Below are 12,174 nucleotides of genomic sequence, written 5' to 3' on the forward strand. Positions count from 1 at the left end.
CGTTCAGAGCCGCAGACCTGTGACAGCTTCATATTTGCCACATGCAACCTTTGTTCACTGTGCTTCCCATTCACTGACCTTTCTACTTGCGGCCTGTGGCATGTGGGCATTAATGAGGAGGAGCTGTGCCAGAGCCCGATGGCATGAGTGATGCCAGATCAGTGCGAGGCGTAGCATCCTCATCTGTGCCCCATCTGCACGCTTTAAAAACTGTTTCAGTCATGGATGTCGGCCCACACTGTTTACACCCTTCTACCCACAGTGTGGCACCAACCCAAAAAGAAAGCTTGGCCCTGCTGGAGGGGAGAGGACTGGGCTCAGTTCCTTTCCCACACCTCTACCGTTTTCACTTCCAGCCATGTTCTCGTGATTTTTAAGGGGGCCGCCCTGCAAATGGGTACAACTGGCAACTGCCCCTTTGTGGAAATTCTCTGTGGTTCGTCTCCCACCGTATGGAACAGCCTGCCTGCAATGTTCCCTCTAAGCTGTGGAGTCTTGTGAGCAAAAATTCTACTTTGTGAGCGACTGGCATTAAAGTTGTGAGCGAGTGATTTGGCTACTGCATAAATTAGTTTGCTCTGGAGCCCTCCTTCCTGAGCTAAGATGAAAATGTGTGAGCTGGAGGCTAAAAAACTGTGAGCTGGCTCACACTAACTCAGCTTAGAGGGAACACTGCCTGCCTGGTCCTTCCACCTCTGTCGTTTTGCAGACTGCCCCAAACAGAAGTGTTCAGGAAGGTATTTTTACAAAGTGATTAGAACAGTACTATAACGGAACAGCACAGGAGACACTGTAGTCTATTGCAGCGTTTATTGTACGTATTGCCTCTCTTTTTTTTCTCCCTGCAATGTCCTCTACCATTGTAAACCCCTTTCTTCATTATCGTGTATCATGCCTTAGACAGTCTTTGTTGCCTTAGAGTGTTTTTGTTTTGCATTGTTTTCCACTTCTGTAACCTTAGTCCTCCTATATTGTACATTGGAGGTACTGGCTGTTCTGACTGAATTGCTTTTCATATTTTGTCATTTGCATTGTCTCAGTGAGAAAAGCCAACTATAACTGAAAATAATAAGAGCAAGAATAACAAGAAGAAGATAGTTTGCCGTTTCTCCAGAACACTTGTATTGTCCTGAGATGCATCCATGCATCCATGGTTCTTGCAACTTTGTACAGGTACAACTGCTAAAAAGTATGTGTTTTGCATCTCAAAGGCCTATGATACGGTATAGAATCTAAACCCATAAAACAGCACACTACACATACCTTGAATAAAACTTTGTTGGTCTTAAAGGTGCCACTGGACTCAGACTTTGTTCTACTACACATATGTGTCTATCAGACATTCTACAGGCATGTAAAACCAGGCATATGGAGGGTACACTTCATATACACGCAAGTGTACATATATGTATCCCTTGCACACACATCAGTAATTAGTCTCTATCTCATACATACGTGCATTACTGACATGTAGAGGTAGAGGTTTCCCTTGCTCGAAAGCCAGTCGAATTGGACTCTAAGGGGCGGTGCTCATCTCCGTTTCCAAGTTGAAGAGCCAGCGCTGTCCGAAGATGTTTCCATGATCATGTGGCTGGCATGACTAAATGCCAAGGCACATGGAACGCTGTTACCTTCCCACCAAAGCGGTACTTATTGCAATTTCTTGCTTTCGAACTGCTAGGTTGGCAGGAGCTGGGGCAAGGGACAGAAGCTCACTCCGTCATGCAGCACTCGGGTCTCGAACTGCCGATCTACAGACCTTCCAGTCTGCAGCTCAGCGTCTTAACCTCTGAGCCATGGTAGCCCCTTTACTGACATGTACCCACTACCCAGTAACATAATTGTGTGAAATGTTCCCATGAAAGCAGCCCAGTTCTGTGCACATGTGTGAAAGTGTTCGTGTGAGATTTTGACATAGCATCTGGTGGAGGGGAGGATCAACAATAGAACCACTGGAGCTGAAACAAAACTCATTTGGGGTTCCCTTTAGCTGTATTCCTACAGGGCTGGACAGGGATGTTAAAACAGCTGTGCCAAGTGGCAACTGCAGTCAACAGCTGCAGTTGGGACCAATGCTCCCTCTAAGCGGTGGAGTCTTGTGAGCAAAAATTCTGCCTTGTGAGCTACTGGCATTAAAGGTGTGAGCCAGCGATTTGGCTGCTGCATAAGTTAATTTGCTCTGGAGCCCAATCCTTCCTGAGCGGAGACAAAAATGTGTGAGCCAGAGGATAAAAAACTGTGAGCTAGCTCACACTAACTCAGCTTAGAGGGAACACTGGTTGGGACTCATTGTCATCATCATGCGGCCTGGATCCGAGGTGAACAGCCCAAGGTGCTGCCTGCACCACAGGGGCTGCTTGGCTGAGCCTGCTCCGGGCTGCCAGTGGGCCTCCAGAGCTGCAGCCCACCAGGAACTTTCCCCAGTAAATTAAAGGGCCAGCCTGCCTCCCCACCCCCAGCCCCTTGTTTCTGCTATTTTTAAAAAATGTGTTCTCAAGTGTTTCTCTGGAGCACACTGAGAACTAGCCACTTAGTTTTAATTAATTAATTAATTAATTTAGATTTATATCCTGCCCTTCCCGCAAGCAGACTCAGGGCGGGTCACAACAATAAATTACAATCCATAAGCGATTAAAAATAGATACTAAGCAATAAAAGCAGTTTAAAATAGTTAAAAGATGGGCATCGCAGCAATTACATAAGAAAGGAAGCTGGGCTTTTTACTCACGAGTCTCCAGGTGACAGAAAAGTTATGCATGTCTTATATGCCTGCTCTACAGCAGGTAGGGTTGCTAATCTCCCTGTGGGGCCTGGAGATCTCCTGGGGTTACAACTGATCTCGAGTACAGGGATCAGTTGTGTTGGAGAAAATGGCTGCTTTGGATAGTGGACTCTATGGTATTCTACCTCACTGTGGGTGCGTTCAGACGGGGCATTTACAACGGTATAGGTGCCGGTTGGAATCGGTGTACTTACCGGCAGGGGTCGTTTCGTAGAAAAAGAGCTAGGAGAACTCATTAGCATAACTCATTAGCATATGCCACACCCCCTGCCATCACCGGAAGTGTGTCATAAGGCCACACGCCCTGCAATCACCGGAAGTGTGTCATAAGGCCACACCCACCACTCAGTTAGTATTAGTCTTAAAGGTTAGTTTAAAGGTGCTATTTGTTAGTCTTAAAGGTGCTATTTGAACTCTTGGACTATTTTGCAGCAACAGACTAACACAGCTACCTTGGGGAAGCTCCTGGTTGGGGCTGGGAGTCCTTGCGAAGGCCATGTGGAGTGGCCTCGGCCAGGCAGAGGGGGAGGACGCCAACTTACCCTACTGCTTCTTCCTCCTTCTGCAACAGAATGAGGCTGGAAGAAGGGGGCGGCCGGAAGAAGGGGCGAGGCTTTGTTGTGTGCCCCGCCCCCCTGCACCTCACCCGTGGGAACTGCAATCCCCCGCGATCTCCCCCGAAATGACCTCTGCTTACCGGCGTTCACACGGCGAATATCTGCCTTCTGTCCCTAACCGTTGCAAAGAGCTTTGGTGGTATCCTGAGTGCAACGGTTGTAATCGCTTTACCTCCCTGCCCCCCGTCTGATCGCTCTCCACCGTTGTAGAGCCACTTCCGTTCGGGAGCCCGAGGCTTCCGATTTTCGCCTGCCATTTTTTTTTTAGGTTGGCGATATGCACTTCGGCGAACCTTCGCCCCGGCGTTTGTTTGTTTGTTTGTTTGTTTTAAAAAAGGTCCTTAGTTTAACATTTTAGAGGAGTCCGGGACCTCAGGGAGGCCAGTTTGCTCTTTAAACTTTAAAGGTAAGTCCTCTCTTCAGAGCATGCTTTTCTGGACAGGGTGTTTTGCGCATGCGTGAAGATCACCATTCTGTGGATGGCTGCCTATGCGCATGCGCAAACTAAGTTAAAAAAACAACAAACCGCCGACGCCTGCTGTGTGTGAAGGGGCATACAGCAATGGGCTCCGCAGACAGGAGGTGTGATCGTGTTTCAGCCGGCATAAACTGCAACGGTTCCAACCACCGGTACAGTTTATGCCGGCTGAAACGCCTCGTCTGAACGCACCCTGAGAACACCACACACCCCTCCCCAGGCTCCATCCCCAAACCTCCAGGATTTTCCAACCTGGAGCTGGCAGCTCCACCAACGGGCCAGCCCTGCACTGCCTACGCTGTCGTCGGCAAAGAGGGCAAGATTAAAGCTCAAGAAGTGCCAACACTTTGGTGGGGAATCAAGTCTGTTCCCTTTTGTTTATGGTGCTCACATCAGGGGATGACAAACATCCACAGCAGGAGGACATCTACAGTCGCTGAACCCAACCAATCCCCAGTCACCCCTGAGCGTCAGTGAAGGGCTCTGATCTCATCGCTGAACAGCCTTCCCATGCTAGGGTCACCCAGTCTCATGGCCACTGGCAGGGGACGGGGAGGTAGGGTTGCCCGATCCAGGTTGGGAAACTCCTGGACATTTGGGGGTGGAGCCTGGGGAGGACAGGGACCTCAGTGGGGTCCAACGCCACAGGGTCCACCCTCCAACGCATCCCTTTCCCCCAGAGGAACTGAGCTCCGTAGTCTGGAGATGAGCTGTCATTCCCGGGGATCCCCAGGTCCCACCTGGAGGCTGGCATCCTGACCCCATGTGCCTGGATCTCCCGCATCAGCCCCATCCAAGGGGAGAGAGAAGTCCAGGCAAACGACTGAGAATCTGGCTGGGGGCCCACAGAAGTTTTGAGAGAGACCTGGTTATAAAACCTTCCTCAGTGTAGTTGAGGCTAAAAATGAGGGGGGGGGGGGAAGCAGACAAAAGAAGGTCATTGCCTGCTTGCCGCCTTGCTTTCTAAAATCTTCTTTCTCTTTGGTTGGGTGAGAGCAACCCAGGGAGCCAGGCAAGAAGAAGAGGAGGAAGAAGAGGAGGAGGATGGGGGGGGGGGGGGGTGTCAGGCCGGGCGGGAGAGAGAACCGGCGAGAGAGAGAGAGAGGAGAGAGAGCCCGATGAGGAATAGCAGCGGGGGAAGAGTGACTGTCTGCATATGTGCTCTTTCAGCGCTCTGAAAAATGTCTCTCGCAGAGGAGGCGAAAAGCGGCGTGAAGGGCAGGCGGGCCGGCTGGATTCTCCTTTTTTCCCTCTTGTAGTTTTGCTTAACTCTATACTCATTGTATCAAAGAGCTAGCGGTGGGACAAGCCGTAAAGATGAGTTATGGGCCCGCGACAGGCAGAAATATAACATCATGGAAATGCTAATGACTCCGCGCTGCCTTTCTTTATGGCGAGTGTAATACAGACTTCAATCATAAAAACAATCTTCCAACATTTTAATGGGCTCCATCATGCGCACGCTTGTCCGTATATTTGAAAGATAAATCAAGGCCCCCAGTTGGAATGAATTTCCCGTCAAACTCTGCTACTCGTCGGAAATTGATTGGCTTTAAGTCTGGATAGTTTGCACAGGCAGGGCTGGCTGCGGAAGCCCGCGGAGGGGGAGGGGGGCCTCCAGCCGGCGTGGGGGCCGATGCGGGGCCGGGGCCCAGCCCTGCCAATCGGGCAGGCCGGACGTCGCTAATTGGGTCCTCTCTTTGCAGGAAGGAAGCTTGGCCGAGAGTCGCGCCGACCTCTTGCGGAAGACGGAAGAGCCGCCCCCCCCCCCCCGCGCGCCAAACCCCAGGAGCCTCTCTTTGTGGCGTGCAAACTGTGGCAGGCGGCAGCCAAACCCCGAGCGAGGGGGACGAGCCAGATGGAAGGGGATCTCGGGCTGCCTCTCGTTCCTGTTGCCAAAACACTCGCTCTGAATTGCGAGGCTTGCAGATAAATCTAAACAGGTTAATAAACCACTCAGCGTTGTTGTTTTTTTACTGGCATGCCTGGCTGTGCATTCCTGTGATTGTGGCCCAGGAGAGAGGGAAGAGAGGAGTCCCTGCTTGTCTGCTCACCCATAAGCAGTTCATACTCACCACAGGTGAGACGTGCAAAAGGATTCCGAGTTGCTAGGCCTAAAAGCCTCCTGCTGCCAGCGTGGTGGCTCTAATTGGAGGAGAACCTGGTTTGATTCCATCCCCACTCCTTCACATGCAGCCAGCTGGGTGACTTTGGGCCAGTCCCAGTTCTCTCAGAACTCTCTCAACCAGTGTTCCCTCTAAGCTGAGTTAGTGTGAGCTAGCTCACAGTTTTTTGTCTTCGCTCAGGAAGGATGACTCCAGAGCAAACTAATGTATGCAGTAGCCAAATCGCTTGCTCATAACTTTGATGCCTGTAGCTCATAAAGTAGGATTTTTGCTCACAAGACTCCACAGCTTAGAGGGAACATTGCTCTCAACCCCACCTTACCTCACAAGGTGCCTGTTGTGGAGAGAGGAGGGGAAGGTGATTGTAAGCCACTTTGAGGATCCTTAAAAGCAGGGTATAAAAACCAATTCTTCTTCTTCTTCTTGTGAATCCGGGTGGTGGTGGTGATCTGAAGTTCCATTGGAGACGATTGTCCATGACCTAGATAGCTCAGGCTAGCCTGGTCTTGTCAGATCTCAGAAGCTAAGCAGGGTCAGCCTTGATTAGTATTTGGATGGGAGACCACCAAGGGTTGCTACACACAAGCAGGCAGTGGCAAACTACCTCTGAACGTCTCTTGCCATAAATCAGCTGCGACTTGACAACACTTTCCACCACCAGCAGGAGAAGATGCCATAGCCAAGGTTTGGATGCAGAGTCTGAGAACAAGGATAGAGACATAGATACTAGAGGACACATGTTCTGATGTCAAACTGTATAACATAGAAAAGGTTGTGATATGAAGATGAAGATGCAGTGAGTGGACTTGAGTTTGCTACGGACACAGCTGCTCCTGAGCCCCGGGGTTACTTCTCAGCTTTGCCCCCACAGCCTTCAAAGACGCAATGCCTGGGTTCTTCTCTGGCTGCCCTGTCCACATTTGGCCACGTTCCCCTGCCACCTCTGCAAAAGCAAGAATGGGAAAGCTGCTTGTAGGACGATCAACAGGATCACCAACTTTGGGTTTGGGAAATTCCTGGAGATTTGAGGCTGATGTCTTGGGAGGGTGGAGTTTGGGAAGGGAGCTCTGTAGTGATGGGATGCCACTGTGTCTGCCCTCCAAAGCCACCGTTTTCTCCAGGGGAACTGATTTAGAGATCAGTTGTAAATCTGGGAGATCTCCAGGGCCCACCTGAAGGTCGGCAGCGCTACTGACACTGTTCAGCAGAACAACCAGGTAGCTAAGAATGAAACGGAGTGATGACACACTTCTGGTTCTAAGTTGAAAAGCTGCCTTTGAGAGGGACAGGGGTATGCTGCAGGTTGCAGGGAGGTTGCATGAAGAAGAGGAGGAGGAGGAGATTGGATTTATACCCCGCCCTTCACTCAGAGCGGCTTACAAACTCCTTCCCCTCCCCACAACAGACACCCTGTGAGGTAGGTGGGGCTGAGAGAGCTCTTTCCAGAACTGTCCTTGAGAGAACCGCTCTGACAGAACTATGGCTTGCCCAAGGTCATCCAGCAGCTGGGAGTGGGGAATCAAACCTGGTTCTCCCAGATTAGAGTCTGTACACTTAACCACTACACCAAATTGATGGTGTTTGCTGAGGATCTGAGGTGCCAGTTTGTGCATTGCTTGAGACTGGAACTCCTTGAGATCTCCTTGGTTCCACCTTACAGCTGGTAGGCCTCCCCTGAATCTGCCATGGATCCCTGTTTTGGGACCTCAGGTTTTGTTTACACTGAATCTTTCCCGTCAGCCTACTAAGTGCTTGCAATTGTGTCTGCTTGCCTGCCCATTGCTGGCACCATGTTTTGGAAGGCTCTTGGCCAAGATGCCTCCCTTTCCCTGAGTGGACCCATCTCCCGTCTGTGATCATTTGCAGGGAGCAGATGAGATCAAAGGGAGCCCCTTCTCATTCCTGTCACTGTTCATTCACTCCAAAATGGCAGGCAAGTGGCTGCAAAGAGCAAACGCGGCAGAGCCAGAGAGTTCCTGGAGTTGGTAAGGGGCCCTGCTGTGCTAACTGCTGCATCAGCTTCTCTGGCAGAACTTAATGGACTCCATGCTGTTTTGCCTCTTTCTTCCCTAGAAATGCTTCCACCCTGGACTTAATCGTCCTACAGTTTCCATCCCAGGGCACGATCAAGGTGACCAGATATGGAGTCCTCTTGTACTTTTCAGTGCTTGTGGAAAACGTTTCAGCAAAACGGCCTGCTATGGTATCACAGTGACACTCCAACCAAAATGCTCTCCTCTGCTCAGCTGGACCCTTGATCTCAATTGCATGTGTTTGAGCAAGGCAGGAGGCTGTACACAGTGCTCCTGAACCACCAAGCAGATCTCCTTGGCCTGGGGAATGTTGATGATGACCAGAGGTCATTTCGGGGGGGATCGCAGTTCCCCCGGGTGAGGTACGGGGAGGCGGGGCACATGACGAAGCCCCGCCCCCTGCTTCCGGCGGCCCCGCTTCCGGCCCTCATTCAGTCAGGAGGAGGCAGGAGAAGAGGGAGGGTAAGTTGCTTCCTCCCTCATGGGGCTTGGCAGTGGAGCTGCAAGGCCACCGCCGGCCGGACCGTTGGGGGCGGGGTGTGTGGCCTTATGACACTTCCGGTGATGTCAGGGGGTGTGGCCTTATGACACACTTCCGGTGATGTTAAGGTGTGTGGCATATGCTAATGAGTTATGCTAATGAGTTCCCCTAGCTCTTTTTCTACGAAACGACCCCTGATGATGACAATATGCACACATGTATACAAGACCCTGATATCCTTGGATCTCGCACCCTTCTGCCCTGATCTGGATGGCCCAGGTTATCCTGATTTGGGAAGCTCAGGGTTGGTCCCGGTTGGTGCTTGGATGGGAGGCCACCAAGGAAGCCCAGGGCTGCTACACAGAGGCAAGCAATGGCAAACCACCTCTCTTAGTCTCCCCCTTCATTCCACAAAAGCATCCACACCTACACACCAGCCCTACGGATGTCACTCATCTTGATCAGATGGAACCTATAAAAATGAACCCTGCTTAGCTTCCAAGATCTGATCAGATCAGAACCTGGGCCATCCGGGTCAGGGCTCTATAGGGGACAAAACAGTTACCTCCTGAGCCCAGCCACTATTGGTTCATTCCCATAATCCTACAAGTTGCCTGATAACCTATTGCAGGGGTGGCCAAACTGCAGCTCGGGAACTGCATGTGGCTCTTTCACACAGTCAATTTTAATGTTAATAAAAAGCAAATTTGCATATTTTTCAATAAAAATGTGTGTATAATACTTGTTCATGTCTTGCAGCTCTCGAACATCTGGCGTTTATTATGTGTGGCTGTTACGTTAAGCAAGTTTGGTCACCCCTGACCTATTGCATTGAACTTGGGACCTTCTGCATGCAAAGCAGAGGCTCTTCCACTGAGCCACAGTCCCTTGTCTCTGACGTTTAGCTCCTCCTTACCCACCAGACCACCCATATATGACTGCACATAAGCATAGGCAACAGCCATGGAATGTAGTCTCTAGCTAACTGAATGCTCACAATTGTTCAACATTTCATGCCCACAAACTCAATCGTCCTGTAGGTGTCACATACAAGCATCAAACTGGAAGGGAGCATTTTTCACACACCCAAGGCTTAAATTGGATCTGGCTTCGGGTGGGTTTGCAACCGGCCTTGGCCAAAATGTTCATTTGCATTACAAAACATCTCCCTTCTGTTTTCTCCTCTGTGTGTGTGTGTGTGGGAATTCCCACATGAGCCTTAAAACGCCTTTTGAGCCTGTCTGATGCTATTTGTTTTAATGTTCGATAGCTGTTAACACAGAAGAGAAAGCTGAGGAGGGGGATTTGTAATGCCAATGAACATCCTGCTCCATATATATTTTACAGCCATATTAACGAGCCTGATTGAAGGTACAGCCAGGGTTCACAGAGGTGTGAGAATTTCCACCCTTGGATGAAGATAAAGGGCCTCCGGTCAAGGCACAAGACCCTTTGCAGTCTCAGATACAAATGCATTCAGGGTTGCTTTGAGGTCAACTACACATTACGTTTGTTCACTTGTTTACATTGGTTTCCCGTGTTCTTTAACGCTGCCAGCAAAATCAGTGCAATAACCAGGGCTATTTTTGGGCAGGAACGCACAGGAACGGAGTTCTGGCTGGCTCCCAAGTTGGCCACACCCAGCAGGAACTCATTAGCATAATAGGCCACACCCAACAGCAGGAACTCATTAGGATTGGCTACATTAGGGGTGTGTGGCCTAACATGCAAAGGAGTTCCTGCTACAAAAAAGCCCTGGGTTTTGACAACAAACAAGGTAAACAGAATAACAAGCAAAAGGTGGGTGTGGCTGGATAACCACACTTCTGGTAACATGGGGGTGCGGCCTAATGTGCCAATGAGCTGTGCTGTCGGGGGTGTGGCCTAATATGCTAATGAGTTCCTGCTGTTGGGTGTGGCCTATTATGCTAATGAGTTCCTGCTGGGCTTTTTCTACAAAAAGAGCTCTGGTAATAATTCCCCTCCCCCATGGTTTTACACGAGAAAACTGGGGGGGGGGGATCCCTTCCTTCCTCCAAGAGCATTAGATCTCTCCTGTCCTTTTTTAAAGGACCAGTTCCCTGCCGGTGCTGTGAGGCTGTGGGGGACACGGGAAAACCAGTGCGAACAAGTGAGCAAATGTAACGTGTAGTTGACCCCTTAGTGTAACACCAGTGTGGTGCAACGGCTAGAGTGTTGGACTAGGATCGGGGAGACACACATTCAGTTCTCCCATCTGCCATGCTGGGTGACCTTGGGCCAATCACACGCTCTCAGCCTAACCACCTTCACAGGGTTGTTGTGAGAATAAAAGGGAGGAGAGGAGAACATCGTCAGCCACTTTGGGTCCCCATTGGGGAGAAAAGCAAGACATGAATGAAATAGATAAATAAGACAAAGAAGTACACATCTGTGAAGTCTACAGGTGGCTGAATAAATCCCAGGAACACTTAGCAATTATGCAGCACTTAAAGCATTTTTCATGCATTATCTGGTTGTGATCGTTGCAAGAGCCCTGTCAAGTAGGACAGTATTATTATCCTGTTGTGGGGGGCTAAGCCTGAGAGAGAATAGTGTGCCTTGTTGGCAGAGTTTAAATATGCAAAAGAAGTGGAGCACTGACTGTTTAGAGAAAAATAGGTTTATTAAAGAAGAAGAAACTGTTATGGAACACGGAAGAAAGAGGACCTTAACTGTCTAACCTAACTGCTGAAGGAGGAACAACAACACAACAGAAGCTCTGCAGGAGACAGAAGGGCAGAGCCAGTTTGGTGTGGTTAAGTGCGCGGACTCTAATCTGGGAGAACCGGGTTTGATTCCCCACTCCTCCACTTGCACCTGGCTGGATGACCTTGGGCAAGCCGTAGTTCTGATAAGAGCTGTTCTTGAAAAAGAGCTGTTTCTGTCAAGAGCACTCTCAACCCCACCTACCTCACAGGGTGTCTGTTGTGGGGAGGGGAAGGGAAAGGAGTTTGTAAGCCGCTCTGAGACACCTTTGGGTCGTGAAGGGCAGGGTATAAATCCAATCTCTTCTCTCTTCTTCTAATTTGAAAATGTGGGAGGTCCCTAATCTAGCTGTGGTAACTAGCAGTCCTTCAACTCTCCCCCTGTAGGGCGATCCTCCGATTTTCTTCATAAGGCTACACAATAGACCTTGTATATTCTAACATGCCTAAGGCCATCTAGTGAATTTATGGCAAAGGCAAGATTTGAACCAGAGACATCCCAGATCACAGGTTGTTCTGTTAAGCAGTACGCTACATCAGCAGATAGCAAACAGATTGCTTGAAACCTCTCATGAAATGCTGTTGAGCTCCCGCCACAAGGCAGACCATTCAAACACAAGTGATAGGCATTGGCCTACATGACCCACACAGCAAACATTAAGTGCATATTAGTCCATTCAGCATCTGAATCAAGGAGCAGCCGCTGAAACTCATTTTAACTTTTTTTAAAAAAAATAAATCTGGATTGCCAATTTAGGTTTGCAAAACCATCCAAGCTCCAAGTTCATTAGGAAGTGAGTCAATCGAAACAAGCCTTGGGACCGTGCAAGTCTTCTAATTGCTGCTCCGCTGGATTTGAAGATTTATTCCTGGAAAGAAATCTCTTGGATTTCATCGGCACTGCAGTGAAGCCTGATTCATTCCAGCGTTT

Source organism: Gekko japonicus, unplaced genomic scaffold (assembly GCF_001447785.1).
Source record: "Gekko japonicus isolate JY-2015 unplaced genomic scaffold, Gekko_japonicus_V1.1 scaffold218, whole genome shotgun sequence".
NCBI lineage: Eukaryota > Metazoa > Chordata > Lepidosauria > Squamata > Gekkonidae > Gekko > Gekko japonicus.